Source organism: Triturus cristatus, chromosome 2_1 (genome assembly GCF_964204655.1).
Source record: "Triturus cristatus chromosome 2_1, aTriCri1.1, whole genome shotgun sequence".
Lineage (NCBI taxonomy): Eukaryota > Metazoa > Chordata > Amphibia > Caudata > Salamandridae > Triturus > Triturus cristatus.
The window spans coordinates 366,679,054-366,696,748 of record NC_140581.1 but is presented as its reverse complement, the minus strand read 5'-3'; the positions used below and the strand labels follow the sequence as shown (position 1 = coordinate 366,696,748).

General features: G+C 43.1%; 1 long non-coding RNA gene, 1 other non-coding gene and 1 pseudogene across 2 annotated transcripts in view; 1 reads left to right on the top strand and 2 right to left on the bottom strand.

Moving 5' to 3' along the window:
- Positions 1-12,222, top strand: part of LOC146865305 (uncharacterized) — a 227,929-nt gene extending 215,707 nt beyond the window's left edge. The window contains exon 3 of the long non-coding RNA XR_014970071.1: positions 11,620-12,222. This is a non-coding gene — a long non-coding RNA (uncharacterized LOC146865305). The remainder of the gene's footprint in view (positions 1-11,619) is intronic.
- Positions 12,223-13,000: 778 nt separating this feature from the next.
- LOC146865304 (U1 spliceosomal RNA) lies at positions 13,001-13,160 on the bottom strand. Its single transcript, XR_014977456.1, has one exon. It is a non-coding gene; the product is annotated as a U1 spliceosomal RNA (small nuclear RNA).
- A 4,199-nt stretch (positions 13,161-17,359) lies between these two features.
- LOC146865303 (U1 spliceosomal RNA) lies at positions 17,360-17,495 on the bottom strand (annotated as a pseudogene).
- Positions 17,496-17,695: the final 200 nt, after the last annotated feature.

The window sequence follows — 17,695 nt, the reverse complement described above, 5'->3', positions numbered from 1 at the left end:
ACATACCGAGCAACAGCAATAGAATTGTCAGCTACATACTGAATATTGCACAATATTTGTGTGTGGACAAATATACCATGGGCTGATGCTAATGAGGAGCAGGAACTTTTTAAAAAAAATCCATAGTCTGCTTACCAGAAGACTTTTTCTTTTTTCCAACATGAGGTTCATCAACTAATTTGTGTTGTCCAGTTGTCTTTAAATATAGATGTTTTTGCTGTTCTTTTCTCTTTCTTAATTTTATAGTCATGTTTAATTTATTTCAGTGTTGTTCAGCAATACCTAAAAGAAACAAAAAAAAATACCTTTATGTAATTTAAATATATTACTATATTTTTTTGAGCTTTTCAAATCCTATCATATGAGCTGCCCCTTTCCTACGAGTGCAAGTCTTACACAATAGGAGCAACACCAATTAAATCTCTGACAACAATTCCTGTGTGCACACAGACTCATGGTGTGATTCTAGGCAGAAAACGATATTTGATTGGCAATTTCAAAGCACATTTACTACTGTGGTAGAGCAAGTGATAATTACTGGAACAGCCTGATACATTTTCCTTATAGTTTAGAGAGGCAGAAAAGAGCACATGTCCTAACAGCTACTTGAGACCATGAGCATGTGGAACCTGGGTGAGTGATTAGACTAGAGCAAATGAAATGAGCCTTGGTGACGTTGAATGTGTAAGCGTTACACACTGCTATCTGAAATACCACACAGTGCTGAATAGTAAGCATGGGAGTGCAGGACAAGCAGCTGCCTGTGTGCTAAGAGTGTGTTTCTGGAGACTGTGTATTGTCAGGTGCAAGAGACATCTGCATGGACGCTTGCACAACTGCATGAAGACTGCAGAGATGTATGTAAGAGTACATGTGTGGTAAGTGTTAATTGGAGTTTTGAACATGTAGGAACTACCTTACCCATTGCAGGAGTGGAAGGAAAATCTACCATGTTGATTTCAAATGTGTTAGCATTTGCCTCTCATTTGTGAGATAGTGATTTCTGCTGAATGCTAACCATCACAGTTCAAGAAAACAAGCTGCCCTTTCCTGCGAGTGCAAGTCTTACAGAACAAGAGCAACACGAATTAAATCTCTGACAACAATTCCTGTGTGCAGACAGACTCCTGGTGTGATTCTAGGCACAAAACAGTATTCCTGGGTGATACCAGTACACCTTAACTTATGGTGAAGACATACTCCATAATATCTTACAAGTTCAAGGCAGTTAAATATCTTCCAAAACATAAAACGTAAAACACAACTTTTAAAAGAAGAAACAAATTTCTATTATTTATATCAAAATGCACCACATACATCCCCTCTCAAATTCATAACTCACCTTTAAAAGTAGTTAGTTGAGAAAGAAATGTGGCACTCGCACAGCAGATTATCAGAGCCAGAATCTCTGAGCTGTACACCTCTTGCCAGAACCAGTAAATGGCAAACTTTCCCTCTCTTTTTTCACACATATACATGTTAACTTCAAATCACATTGCTTCCCAAATTTTTCAAATGGAAACATACATTTCTATTGGTTGCAAATTTCAACCCTTTTCCAAATGATTTCTACCCCCAACATGACTTCTGCCTGCTAGCATAGCAACAAGTCATAGAACACTGGTGTGAGCAGAGAGGTCAGAAGTTCAGCACACAATGTTTCTAATCCGAAGAGCAAGAGTGCTTGACTTTTCAAACCTAACAGCAAATCCAAAGTAATGTTCTGTGGGAACACATTTTTCTGAACCAATACAAAACATGCTTTTAAAAATGTAAACATACAGCCTAGTTTTTAGTGTAGAATGGTGTGAAACAGCCAATGAGTTCTTTTTATTAAAAGAAAAAGTATGTAAGCCTCCATTTTACAACTATCTTTCTTTTCATATTGCCATTCTACTGAAAGACACCTTCTGAGTGCATCCAGATCTCCTTGAAAGATGTTCACAGTGTGGATTGTAGGTCATAGCTATGTCTTCTGGAGTGAAAAGTATGCAGAAAAAAGAGGTATTGTGAAAGACCTTGCTTTGCCAAATGTAGACATTAAATGGATTGGTCAGAGAGGGTTAAAGTGGCACCAATTAATGCCTTTGGTGAAATCCTTTCTACATCTCCCACAGCCTAACCTTATAATTGTGCACTGTGGTGGAAATGACCTAGGCACTTTAACTGGGGTAGGTCTGGAAATGCTTGTTAAGGACACCTTTGTGCAATTGATGTCACTTTTTCCACAAACTACCTTTGTATATTCTAATATATGCCAAAGGCAAAAGTGGAACTGGTCCAACCAATATTGTCCACAGATTGAGAAAGCAAGAAAGCAGGTCAATAAGTCTGTTTCTGCTTTCCTCAGAGACTATGGTATGGGTTCTATATAGCACAACAACTTGCGTTACAACATGCAAGGCATTTATAGAATAGACGGTGTACATTTCACAGATGAAGGGAACAGAGTCTTCCTCTTGAACTTTAGACTGCATCGGTACTTACTTGTAGGTACCAAAAAACACGCAATGAACACAACGGCTCTTTTTAGAGCCAACCAACATCTAAACACTTACACTTGATTTTTAATTCTATTTTTTTGCCGAATTTTTTTGCCGCCGTGCGCGCACCCCGCGATTTTTGGGAAAAAAATGTAAATGTTTTTTTCACCCTTCGGGGTCCTTCAGGGACCCCTGACAAAGGCTAGGGGGGTCAGGAACTCTCTACCCTGCCCCCTTTTCACGTTCTCCACCTTTCTTTTTCACTGTCACACACAAAATGGCGTCCGACACTTTCTGATTTCGACCGATTCGAATGTTGACTGACGTCTAACCACCAATCAGAATTACACTCGCGCACGGCACAGTGCGCGCACGGTGCGCGCTTATAGATGTTTATGTACTTTTAACTGCGATTTTCTCAGGAACTACTGAACAGATTGACACCATATATGCAAAAGGCACATACCTGACTTGAGAACTACCTCTTTGCCAAATTTCAAGTAATTCTGTTCAGCCGTTCGGGCTGTACCTTCGACTAAAGGTCCTATGGGAAAATGCATGGGAAAAATGCGTTTTGGGACACCCCTTTTTTTCTCTGCCCCCACTTGACGAATCACCCCGAGACTTTCAGGGTAGGAGCTGAGCGGAGCGCCCCATTAGTTTTGAAAATTTCGCAAGGATTCGTCAACCGCCGCGAAAGTTATTCAAAATAGAATTTTCAGATTTCCTATGGGAACTCGGTCCTAACTATAACTATCTACTGGCGACCGCCAGTAGATAATATACAGTTTCACGTAGTCATCATTTTATGACCTGAAAGTCACTCATGCATCAGCAAAACATATTTTGAACTATATGGTCCCTTTGCAGTGTTGCAGCTACTGATGGAACAGTTTGATGTGGCTCCTCATCTTCCCCATCATCCAGCAGTTACTGCTCCTCATTAGCATCAGCCCGTGGTATATTTGTCCACACACAAATATTGTGCAATATTCAGCAAATATTTTGCATACCAGTGGCGGCGAGTAGAGCAATCTGCCTGAGCCTTATCCAGACTCCTGGAGCATTATTTGATTACGCTAAATGTCCGCTCCACTGTGGACCAGTTACTGCTTATGGCATGATTGTCCCCCCGCTAGGGTTCCGTCTGGGGATGTTTATGAACAGTCATTACCCACGGCTGCAGAGTATATCTTTGGTCAGCTGCAAAGACAGGAGGGGTGAAATTAGTTAAGAGTCATGACAGGTGATGGCCTCACATTCATGTACATTGTTATGTGTCCTGAATGACTCGTATGCTTTGCCTACTGTAAGAAACGTGTTTGACATTGTGTGTCAACAAAACAAGTAGAAATTGGATATGACTGACTATACTACACATACAGGTGTACTGTCCTTTGTGATTCTCTTACTATTTGTCATTCTTGTGAGAACCAATGCCATGAAGGTGATGGTTTTTCACCTGTAAGGACAGTCAATTGGTCATTGAGGAGACCAATCTCTTGCACTCGTCTGTTGTTGACTACTATTGCCATTTCTGAACTGAAACAGGTCTGATTTTACTACCTGTAGCTGGAGCAGTTGATGTTGCGTACTTCAGTCACACATTGTTGGCAGTGAGAGTTGGAGTCAATGTTGTTCAATATCTACTGCCATGGGGAGGGTAGTGAGTGGATATCCATGTGGGATATGATAGTGGACATAGTGCACTGCCATGTGTAACACGGTGTTGACAGTACACTAGGGATCTGAGTTATGTGGGAGTCTTGCGCTGTACAGTGCACCTGGTACACTAACCACACTACACAGCCACACTTCTTGGGGACAATGTAGGAGATATATTCCACATGATTCTGTGTCCATGGTTTGGTGCCTACGTTGGCAGAAAATGTGCAGCATTGCTCCAAGTCAGGCACATTATTCCGAAGGTGATTCTGTTGTTGCCTGTCAATGGCGATGTACATTATGCATGAGGCTGTACCTTGCTGCATAGTCTGTAGCCTTGATGGACTGAGTGGTTTGTGCTCCGCAAAGCGGTGTGCACATAGGATGAGATGTGTGTATATGAAGACCAATGTAATTTACCATGGTAAACGTGATCTTGCGGGGTTAAAATATGACCAAAGTTCTCAGTTTCACCGGGCTGGAATACATCACATGCCTCATGACCATGGAAGTTACTTGTGGATACACAGACAAAAGAAAGGGAATTTCTTACTTCAACACAGTGTTTAGATGCAGCATTTCACATAGTGTAACATTAGTGAGGCTCATCAAACAATTGAATGAACACGCAGGGCTTCATTTAGTAGTTTATGCCACAGGGCAGCACTGGATGTCACCTGGCTGCTTTGACCTGCATTCAAGGGGAAGGGCTGGAATGTGCCATATTCCTAACATACAGCACATCCATGGTTAGTCGCATAAACACCATCACATATTGGTGACTAGCGCCAACGCACACCCCCTTTCACCATGGTGAATGTGTGACTGCATTGTGTCTTCAAATAGCTTAATGTTTTAAGGGACACACTATTGCACCAGTAGTAAACAATCTATGCAGTTTCCTCATTCTGTGTATCCTGGGGAATGTAGGACACATAGAAATTGATAATGACAGACGTATAATTATTTATCCTCCTTTCACCTCCGCTTGCGAGGCACACTATTAGCAAACAGCCCCAGGGTCATGGATCCTTGGAAATGTGTGAGATCTTCATTAGTGTTGCATGGGAAAAGCCACCACAAGACCCATGGAACACATCCTTAATGTACTGCTCCACTTTGCTCTTGCTTGCCTTACTGCATATCCATGATGTCATGCAAGAACATGCAGGCTGACTTTCTAGTGCCTCATAGATATGAGTTGGAGACCTCCTCCATCAGAGCGACTTGAACAGTGATGTTCCATCAATGTAGTTTACTTGTACATGTGGCCCACAGTGGCGCGTAGGCTTTGTCAACATGTGTGACTGGAAGGGTTGTGTTGCGCATGTGCCATGTTTTATGGCACAAGTATGTAGGCCCACACCTAGTACGTATGCACTGTCTTGTTCAGCCCAACACTAATATGGCAAAGGTATCCAACATAATTGACTGCCATGTGGTCTGTCATGTGCTTCATAAGTACTTACTAACCAGTAGGCATTCCCATATGTACCATTGTGGAAGCACTCATTGATGGTGGAATGACGGAAGATGAAAGAATCATTAGCACTCCCCGGGTACTTTGTGAGGACATTGATGAAGAGGCCCAGATTGTCCACGATTGCCTACACATTCATAGAATGCCTGTGCTTATTGCGTTATAGGTGTGATGTAGCCGCTTGAGCCACAAGTTGCAGATCTGTGCAGTCCATTGCCATCAACCCGTAGAAATCCTGCAGTGGCATAGTATCCTTGTTTGTTTTTCTGTTTCTGCGTTGTGTTGGGGAAACTTAGGAACTAGGGTGTGTGAGGCTTACGATGGCATCCAGGACAGAGGGTAGAAATGCTGAGAAGGATGGCTGTGGTGGGTTGGAAAGTTCCAGATGCCAGCATGTGTAGGACAGCCAGTAGCTTGGTCTACGGAGGGAATTTGGTGCACCACTCCGATGTTGGCTGCAGCCTTGGTGCAATCTGGTGAAGGACAATAGACTCCCTCCTACGTCTTTAATGGGCAATGACGTCCTCCTCCCTTAGGTTAATTAGGGCGATCCTCTGGTGGTATATCCGCTCCCTACTCCGGTGCTGCCTCCCTGGTGGTGCTAGTGCTCTTCTTGGTGCTCCGAGCTGGAGGAGGAGTAGGTCCATGGTGGTGTTGAGCTTGCCAGAGTGATTTGTGTATGTTCTGCTTTTATACCAGTGGAAATACATCATTTTTTAGGTTTCGCATAGGCAGCGCATGCGCTGCCTCTACGAGGCATCAAGTAATCAATATTAGTGGTGAAACTCCACCCATTGCGTTTCTATTTATTTTTCCGCTTGCCATTGGTTAAATCAGGCATTGCTATTCTTATCTTACTCATTGTTGGCTGGTGGTCAGATACGTCACTTCCGTTTTCTTCTGTTTAGTCCGGAAGCAGCAGCGCCTAAGTACTGTTTTCGTCCACTTTTGTGTTTTATTTGTGTTGAAGGGGAACTTACTTTTACGTTTTTTGCAGCCCAACATGCAGAGTTGCAGTCTAATATACTTATTTGCATACATAAGGAGCACGGCGCTCGTCACGCAATTAATCATATATCCAATTATAAAATAACATTAATCATTAATCATATGTCTGCATTGGTTCTTTGGCACACAGGAAGCTGTAATCTCGAGCACAGAAGAACGAGACAGTGTAAGGGTGGGAAAAGCATCCAACAGTCAGTTATGGTGCTGCTTTATTTTAGCATGCACAATGGTTGGCTAAGTTTATTTTTTTTATTATCTTCCTCTGGGTTTTCTTCCTTCAGACAGTATGCGTGAAGACACGGACTACAGAAGTCCGTGCTGACAGCAGAGCTGTGCATGTGTGTAGTCATCCCAGAGAACGTGTGCAGGTTTTGTTTGCCTCTCATCTGATGCTTCCATAAGGTAGCACTTGCTGCAGACAGGTAAGGCATCTGCAGCCGTCCTACCAGATAAGTGCTCACTGGTGTTATTTTTTCAGATTTAATAACTGCGGTCGATGTGAGATGGGTGCACATGCTGCGATTAATTCAACATAAGCTGAGCCGGACAACCCGTTTAGAAAGAAACAACATCTGAAACAGGCACTTTGGGAAATGCATTCTCAACATGTTCGCATATTTTCACCAATTGCTCAATAGAAAATGAAAATATTGTAAAGCAATTTGACTGTAACGATGCAAAAATATTGCGTAACACCAATAACCAAATATTTATAGCAGGCCTGGTTTCAGGATTTTTTTTCTTTAACTGAGATGTTTAGCGCCAAGAGAAAGATAAAATGCTCATTTCAATTTAGAAACAAGAAGAGACTTTCTCCATTTCTAACTAGGGTTGTGTACCTTTTAAATCCTTAGTGTGTGGTGTTATTTTTCTGGTTAAATGTGGCACTATTCCATGTGGTTAAGATTTTAAATGCACTGCTTTTTTATGATTACACCAGCTTTTGGTGTATTACAGCATGGGCAAACCACTCCCACGAGGCTTTCAACACAATTGCACTATAAAAGCTTAAACACAATTCATGTAATTTGACAGTCCCTACTACTAGTCACCATGGGCTGGGGTACAAAGCTACAGTCTACTCCAACACTATTCATAAAAAGTCACTAAAAGCAAAAGAGCTCATTTGAAATAATATTGGTAGTGCCATAGCAGAATTCTAAAATGAAAAGAAACATGCAATATTACCTTGCTATTTGCGTGCAAAGCCCCTCTGCATACGTTTGTTGTCTGATTAATGCCAAGACCAAATGTGTTTTCTTTATTTTAGATTGTCTAAAGCACTTTGCTTAGAAGCCATGAACTAGTTAGCTTTCTATTGATTAAAACTTGCCTTTAGATACAGCGGCCAGTTACTCGCTCACAGACTTCTGTAACTACACCTGAAACAGTCTTGTGCTGTGTGTCTATCAAACATGCAAGTTTTGTGATTTAATACCTACGGACTATATCATGAAAATACATCAATAGGGTATTTTGTTTTATTTTGTTTTCAGTTCTTTTGCGAATGGGTATTCCAGTGTGTTTTACTTCATCAACAAGGGACACCTAGTGGCAAAGTGTCTCCTTTGCAGCTTTCACAAGGGACATCTATCGGTGGATTAGTGCCATTGCAGTATTACTTTACATGCAAGTTTTGTGATTAAATATGATTTAATACGTACGGACTATGTCATAAAAATACATCAATAGGGTATTTTGTTTTCAGTTCTTTTGTGAATTGGTATTCCAGTGTGTTTCCCTTCAACAAAAAGGGACACCTAGTGGCTTTCCTCTCCACCCTCGCTCATCTTTTCCCCTCTAGCTCTTCCCCTCACCTACCTCTAAACACCTTCTCTCTATAACTCTACCTTGTTGTAACTCTTTCACTCTTTCTCTCTTCTCTACCTCTCACTTGTGTATGGAAATAACTGTTTCTCTATATACCATCTCTTTCACTTTCTATCACTTTCTCACCCATGCACACACTCTCAGATAAGAAGAAAAAAATTCTATTACAGCACCAATAGCTCTAACTCTTAAACAATGTGAGACCTATTGCATTGCAAATGCTTGTTATGCCTTGTTTGCTGTAACTGTAAATTGTTGGCACTATTTGAACTCTGCGTGTCTTTTGCCAAAGTAATTTTCTCGTTTCATTGTAAATACGGCAGCTTCAGTTTTGTGTAGCTTTTTAAGGGGGACTGCCTACCTTGCATATAATTTTCGCTACCTGCCGCATCTGGATCTGGCGCAGTGGAAAATAGGCGCAGGAGTGGTAAAAGTGAGGCTAAAGGCTTCTTGCGTCATTTTGTAAATATGGCGGCAAGAGAGCTCCACAGCAGCGTAATACTAAACGAAGCTGTGGCGGCACTACCTCCTTGTAAATATGCACTCAGGTTTCCTTTAGCGGAACCAGTGCTGAGGAGGAGTACAGGACCATCAATACTGGGCTTATTGTCCTCTTTTGATTCAGGCATTATATGCTTGTCATTATTCCCACTGAAAGAGGCGTGGAGGGTTGCTGCGTTTGGAAGTGTGACTTAGGCTTACCATATGCGGGGTAAACACTGTTTTGCCAGGAGAGATCGGTAACTTTAGAGTAGTAGAGCCAAGGAGCTTGGAGCTTCTCAGAATGAAATGCAGATGCATTCTGCTTTCCATCTTCCAGGAGTGTTGGTTTATCAAGAGGGCTCATGATGTAATTTCTTTTTTACTCTTTCAGACTGCGACAAGCCAGTTGTAAAATCAAAACGCTCTTTCTCTAGACCAAATTGCATTAGTTCTACTTCCTCCACTTCTAACTCCTCACATGGGTGACCTCTTACATGTGGGGGAGGCAGAGGACCTTCATTCTGTGCAGGCTTAGGGGTATATAAACAAATTTTACAGTGCTGCTCCATTTCGAAAATGCAGGGGTATGTCGTATTTACAAGAATATGGCGCACCCCTGTGTTTTCTCTAGCGATGGCACAAAAAGCAGCTGCCTAGTGCCAACAGACACCCTATAGCCATAGTGCAAGGATGCCTGCTTTACAGTGATGATTGTTTATGTGCAGGAAGAGACACCTTCCTGTGCATAAACATCAATCAATAATGGCTATTTCCTATTTCTATAGAAGTAGCAAATCGCCATAATTTAATTGTTTTTGTGGATGAAGGAACACCTTCATGCACAAAAACAATCATTAAAGGTATTTTGCTCTTTCTATGTGTGCTGCATATTCAAGCGCACACAGAAAAAGCAAAAAAGAGGAGAAATGAAAGTATTTCTTCTCGTTGCACCAATTTCATGTCTGCTTTTGCATGGCGTTAGTTTTTGGTGCTGCCTCAGATTTACAGATCCTTGTAAATCTGTGGCATCATTAAAAAGCAATGGGTGTTGCGCTGGAACGCCCACAGCAACACCCATTTCACGTTTCTTTCACACAGATACCTGCGTGAAAGGGTACCATATTTACAAAACTCCACTTAGTTAATATGGAGCGGGGCTGTGATAAAAATGACTTCCCGGTGGCGCAGTCCCTGTGCAAATTTGCCCCTTGGTAGCATGTCTACAAAGAAGTCGTGCAGCGATGCAGCAATTCAAAAACATAGGGATGCACCTTATTTACAAGAATATGGTGCACCCTTATGTTTTCCCTTGCGCTGATGCTAATAATAGATGCCTAGCCCCAACACAGACACCCTTGCACCATAGTGCAAAGGGCCCTGTGTTGCAGGGGTGATTGTTTATGTACAGTAAGGTGTCTCTTCCTGCACATAAACAATCCATGTCAATTCTGCAGCGCACACAGTAGCAAATCATCATTATTTAATGATTGTTTTTGTGCATGAAGGGACACCTTTGTGCACTAAAACAATCATTAAAGGTGCTTGGCTCTTTGTGTGCTGTAGATTGCAGCATGCATAGAAAAACTAAAAACGAGGAGAAATAAAATTTCTCCTTGTTTGCGCAAATCTAACGCCTGCTTTTGCATGGTGTTCATTTTTGGTGCTGCCTCAGATTTACAGATTCTTTTAAATCTGGGGCAACATAAAAGGAATGGGTGTTGCGGTGGAACGGCCTCAGCAACACCTATTGCATGCCCCTTTCACGCAGAAAACTGAGTGAAAGTGTACCATATTTACAAAGCCAAGCAAAGTGGCTTAACTACACTTTGTAAATATGGTGCAGAGCATTGGATCACAAGAACGTCATAAAAAGTGACGTTCCGATGGCGCAATCCACTTGTAAATATGCCACCTAGTTTTAAAATGTAAAAGCGTAAGAGGATGGGCAGTTCTTAAAAATGTGCTGCATAGAGCCACATAGATTTCAGGATTTCACCTCCATACACTACACAGCTTCATGTCCAATTGTTTGGCATTTTGTACAGTGTACTTCAGTTAAGTCGCTTGCTAATTGCCCCTCAGAATTGCACCTGCGGCATGTTGTTGGCTGTCCCACATATAACAGATTCCCCTGGGCACCACCAAGTCGAATAATGCTTAGAAAGTGCATTAATTCTTCTGTAGCAGAATTCCTTTTTAAAGTCACCAATGCCTTAAAATAACCTGTCTTCACACCATCCGCATCTCTCACTTTAGAGCCTTGAGTCCCCACAGAGAATTGGTTGAGACAAGTAATTATGTCTTCACTTTGATTGTATTAATTAAACATTGCTATATTGACCCATCTCTTCTGAGGCTCTGTCGAAGCAGTTATGCTGAATTTATATAAAGGCTCAGTGTTCCTTTTCTTCTTGAAGCGTTTAAGGCAGTTTTCAAAATGCTGAAATGTTGTGAAAATTACTTCAGACACTGCTCCCAGGATAACTAAACGGACAATCTATGTGCTTAGGTCGAAAGTTTAATTCTTTTTGTAGTACTGTCCTGCTGAAAAGCAGTCCATTAATCCTGATATCTGGCTCACTCAAGGATATCTTACGGCACTGCGACGTTCCCGGTAGAACGTCATTATGACTAGAAAACATGTCATAAAGGTTTCCCTTTACTTCACAGGCTTTCCTCAGAGGAGCAAGACCGGAAGGCAAACAGCTGAGCAGCCAAGTTGGACTGGTCGTGGCGGGTATCCGGCGTACACCTGGGAGGCTTGAAGGGTGGACTCCGTTTCTCTTACTGGGGGGATGGTTTTGCAGCAGGGCTGCAATATCGGTCCACAGTAAAATAAAAAAGCAGCAGTGCTCAACACTTTATCTACCCAGTCCCCCCCCAGGGGCTGATCTGAAAAAAAGTACCAGGGCTACTTTGGGTTCCCAGTCTGGCCCTGCTGAGTTGAATGGAATGTTTACACGCAGCTCGAGCTCGAAGGAAGCCAGCTGCTCCTGTTGCCTCGTGATCATGATGTCTTCCCTGTCTGGTAAGTATGAGTCGGAAGGGAAAAAGGCAAGGGTGGCCTGCTTGGCATCTCCATGCAGGGTGGCATTCACACAGGCAAGGCCTATAGCGAGGTGGGGCAGAGCAAGGTAATGGAGGCGCAAAGTGACCAGTCATTGCCCGCACCCCATTTGGAAGGCAGCACAGCTACCCACAGCTGCTTTTTACTGGCCTCGGCCGGCCAGCAAAATTTGCATGCCTACCCCACCAGCAGGGCTAATCAGGGCCTTGCTTTCAGTATGCTGCACATTGCACAGACGGTGGGCAAGCATGAGAAAACGCATTTCTTGTCCACTTTACATCAAAAGGAGTACAGGGAGTCTGAGGTAAAATATTTGGTTTATTCAAGCTTGAACAGATGCAAGACCCACAAGGAAAAGGCTTGAATGACCACTCCGAATTCTCCTTTCATATTTATACTATACTTTAAGCAAGTCTGCCTACACCCCTTCAATTCCCTGCCCCTAACCCATTGGGGAAATTCCTTCCAGTTATACATACAAAAAGAATAGCTAACCACACTACATTTTCAAGATAAGGGCTCACAAGCCATTGCTAAATTGCAAATTGAATGGAAAAAGACTCCATCTCCGTGAAACACAAATGATTAATAAAATGTAATTATTCTAACAGCCACTCTGTACTTTTCCAAGGACATGGAGAGAAAAAAATAAAAGAATGTACAGTGTCAGAAGTGCATGGAAAATTCCTCAATTGTTGTACAAAGTCAGGTGGATTTAAAATAATGTCTGCACTCATGTTCATATTATATAAACTTTTTCTCAGGCAAATAGTACAGCATACACAAAAGAGGGCTTGCCTGGTCAAAAGCGGGCTCAGAAGCCGAATTTCAGGCCCTATCCCGCATTTTCCAGGCTCATTAATTTGCATGTAATCCTCACTTGTCAAGTCCCCATTCTAGCCGGCAGCACCCTTGTAAGACCACAGTAAACGTCAAATGGTGCTCCAGACTCGTTTTTATTTTGTCTTTCTTATAACCAGAGACCAGGGGAAAGCGCAAATGCAGCCCCCCACTACCAGTAATTCTGCAAGTATCCCACATTTGGGGACATTGCAGTGGTTAGCACATCCGAAGTGTAATGGCTAAGCCTCACCCTGAAAGAACCGCCTTCATGAACATGGTGTCTCTCCTGCCAGGTAAATTTGAGTTGGAAGGGGAGAGGGCACTAGCAGCCTGCTTGGCATTTCCCGCAGAGCAGGGGGACATGCCTAAAGGCTTGAAGTGGGTCAGCGCATGGGGTTGCAAAGTGACCAGCCATGGCCCCCGCGCCCACTTTAGAAAGCGGCGCAGCTACCTACAGCTGCTTCTCAAAAGCCAGCAGTCAACATTTGCATGCCCACGCCCACTAGCAGGGCCTTGCTTTGACTATGCTGCACGTTGCTCACGGTGGGCAGGCAAAGAGTATAGCAGGCCCAAAAGAGGGCTTGGAAGGTGAAAATTGGGCCCAGAAGCAGAGGTGTAGGGCTTGTGAAGCTAAAGAGCCCCTACTGAGGCCCACTCTAGGGGCAGGCATTGTCTTTTTGGCAGCCTAGGCCCCATTTTACTTTTTGTTGCTTAAAGCCAGGCACAGTCCTACAAGGGAGCTGGGGTTCTCAACCCGAGCCCCTCACGCATTCTCCCAAACGCGTCAGAACTCTCGCTGGGCAAAGCCCATGCTGGGCCAAGTCCTTGAGCCCTCAGCAAGGTTCCGGGTTCTGACCAGGAAGTCAATGGTGAGACCACAGCCCCAGGAGTGCAGTTAAAAGGGGGCAGACATGTCACCTGGCCAGGGCCTACTGCCCTGTCTCTGGCTAGGCCCCCAGAGTGGGAGGCTACAGCTGTCCCATCATTCCCCAGGCTTACCTCTTAGCATGGTATTCCCCCTTGCCCCTTCCCCATTCCAGCCAGCAGCACGCTTGAAGGACCACAGGAGACGGAAATGGGTGATTCAGACTTTTTTTTATTTTTACCAGAAATTATGCAGTTGAATATCCCGCATTTTTGGACATCTCAGGGATCAGCACATCCGAAGTGCCATGGATGAGCCTCACACTGGGAGAACCTTTTTTTAATTATTAGTTTTAAAACCTTTATTTATAGTTGCATATTATTACATGTTAACCACTCCGTATTTCAGGTGATGTGACATGTACAGTGTACTAACCGCACTCAGTGCGAAGTTTATTACCCGGGTTACAATTTTTAATTTGCGTTTTTCATCCAAGTGGACCACTGATCTTGTTTTAAAAAAATAATGACCCATTCTTACTCATTTTGTATGATATCAGCATCCACATATAAGGACATAGGGCCTCATTTACAATATTGACACGCACGGCAGCACAGCAAGCCTTACTGCTGCGCTGCCGTGCACCAAAAGAAAGGGCAGCAATGTGCCGTATGTACAAGATACGCCATTTTCATGTCCTTTCCCCCTGTTCTCGCGCACAGTGTGCTGCAATGCACCAACGCAGGCACCCGTCTGCGTTGTAGTGGTGATTTTGTTTTTGTGCTGAAAGGACCCCTTTCTGCACAAAAACAAATACGAGAGGTGTTATCCTCTTTCTCCGTGTGCTGCATAATGCAGCACATATAGAAAAAGGAAAAACGAGGAGCTATAAAGCTATTTCTCTTGATAGCGCCCATCTTATGCTTCCCCTGGGGAGGCAGATGAATCTGATGCGTTCCCCAGGTTTAAAAAACATTGTGAATCTGGTAATGCATCAGGTTCCATGGCTAACACCTATGGAACTCCCCTTTTACGCAGAGTAATGCTTGAAAGGGGGCCATATTTACAAGGCCATTGGCTTAACGTGGCCGTGTAAATATGGACAGGCACACTGCACCACCTGTGTGTCCAAAACAGTGATGCACGGCGGCACAATGGGTTTGTAAATGAACCCCATTTTAGCTATCACATTGTGTATGGAATTCATAACTGTCATGGGTTTATTTAAGGAAATTGACACATTTCTTGATACCCACAAAGATTTCTTTACACAGTTATGGATTCACCATAAAGTCAGATGTTTTTGTTTCTTACAATCAAAACCTATAACCTAAACTAATTTCACATGATCTGTTTTAATTTCATATTTCTTTGATAAAATTTCCCATAAAATTCCACAAGTTTTGGGAAAACCAGTAGTTCCATAGGAGATGTCTAACCGACTCATCTCCACCACATATTTCTCTGGGGCTTCTTGGGCTCTTGAGCAGTCTTCTTTTGTGTTGGAATTTTCTCACAGGCAGGCATTCACTTATTGCCATCCTGGCAATGTCGTTCTGCATATTTGTAATGTCCCTGAGGCTTACTTGTTGCCACTCTCTTTCTGATTGTTGCTGTGACAAATTGTTTATTATTGAGATATCATCTTTATCCTTCAGATGTTCTTTCAGAAGTCGTTGGAATTTTATAGTCTATGCTTATTTCTTTGATATCATTGTTTTCTAAAAAGGTTTCTAGACATTTGAATTGTGGTGGTGTGGTGAAAACGGATGGTTCATTTAGGGGTATATCGCAAGCATTATGGACCAGATGTAAGAAGCTTTATTCTGCTTGCAAATGGCCCGATTCGCAGAATCGGGCCGTTTGCGACCGTAAAAAAGCATTTTCTGATGTGGCAAACCCTATTTGCGATTCTGTAACCTATTACCGAATTGCAAATAGTTTTTGCGACTCTAACCTATTACCGAATTGCAAATAGGTTTTTCGATTCTGTGTTAGGAAGGGGCAAGTTTAGGGTGTCCCTTCCTAATGCTGAATATCACTGGTATGTAGGAATGTTGTGGGACCAGGAATGCTGTCAGGAAACATTTGCCGTTACCACCAACTGCATATTCTTAAAAAATTAAAAGGTAGCTTTTTAATTTTATTGTTGAAATGCATCCCTTTTTCCTTTCAAGAATACGGGCTGCATTACAAAAAAAAATTGCTTTATTTAAAAAGCAATCACAGACCTGGTGTTCTGCTGACCCCAGCAGGCCACCATCCCTATGATTGCAGTCCTTCACGATTGGTCTCAAATTGCGATCTGCACTATAAATATTGATCAGGCTGGTCCATTTGTATACAATGTGTACAGTCCATTACAACAGTAAGAGACCATGCTGGGCTGTAACTTTGTTTTTCTGCAGGCCCTCTCTTGAGGAGGAAAAGGGCCATTTTCTCATGGAAGTGGCGGAGAGAGGCTTTAGCCTTCTTGGCTTAACGCCTCTCTCCCCCACTTCGGAAACGCGAGGCTGCACCCTATTCTCAAGGATAGGGTGCAGCCTCGCGTTTCCACCTGCACTGGCACTAAATTACACAACTTAGCGCCAGCACAGGCACCCTTGCACCAGAGTGCAAGGGTGTCTGTAAGCAGGGAGGTTTTCTATGTACAGGAAGGTGTCTCTTCCTGCACATAAACAAACCTTAAATGCCAGTTTGTAACTTACAAGTTTGCGGCTTCATGCAGCACACATGTAAGTTACAAAACTGCATTTAAAAAAAGGTTTGTTTATGTAAAGGGAAGGGTCACCTTCCTGTACATAAACCATGGCATTTTGCTTTTTCCATGTTTGCTGCACAATGCAGCACACAAGTAAAAAGCAAAAACGAGAAGAAATAAAGCATTTCTCCTCATTTTGCCACATTAAGACCAGATTTTTCCTGGTCTTAAGTTTGGCGCTACCTCCTATTTACGCTGCCCTTGTGAATAGGAGGTAGTGTCAAACTCAATGGGTGTTGTGGTGGAATGCCCACCGCAACACCCACTGCACGCCCCTTTCACGCTAAAACAGCGTGAAGGGAGCCCTATTTCCAAGGCAGCTTTAAGCCGCGTTAAGCCACTTAATGTGGCTTAACGCTGCCTTGTGAATGGGGCTAAGCCCCTATCGCCACAACAACGTCCCTGATTGTGACGTTGTAATGGCGATGGGGGCTTGAGAATATACCCCAAAGTGAAAGGTCTACGAAATTGTGTTTGCGATTTCCTAATAGTGAATTGCTAAAATTTGCTATTAGGAAATCGCAAACATGCAATTTTGTTTTGGTTCCGCACCCCATTTAGAAAGTGCTGTGCAGCTTCCCACATGCCTTGGCTGGCTAGCAGAATTTGCATGCTTTCGCCCTCCAGCAGGGCCTTGCTTTCATTATGCTACACATTGCTCACACGGTGGGCAGGCAAAGAGTATAGCAAGCACAAATGGGGTTTGCCAGGTAGAAATTGGGCCCAGAAGCAGGATTTCCTAGGCTCATGAATTTGCATGTTATTCCCCCTTGCCCATTTCCCATCCCATTCAGCAGCACCCTTGTCAGACCAGAGGAGACGACAAAGGGCGCTCCAGACTTATTTTTATTTTTGTTAAAACCAAACCAGAGATCAGAGGAACGCGCGAACGCAATCCCCCACTACCAGAAATGTTGCAGTCGAGTATCCCTTATTTGGGAACATAGCAGGGGTCAGCACATCCGAAGTGCAATGGATGAGCCTCACCCTGGGAAAACCACCTTATGTTTCAAAAACATGTATTAAGGGATTAAAACATTACGATACATAAGTTATAAAGAAGTGGTACCTCTCCCATTAGGGCGGGCAGTCCACTTTCACTTTGTTTCAATTGTACTTATCCATATTCCATTGGGTATGGATTCAAAGTTACTTGCTATGCGGGGGTTAGATGGTCACAATTTTAATTGGAGCATTTGAAGGAGTTCAG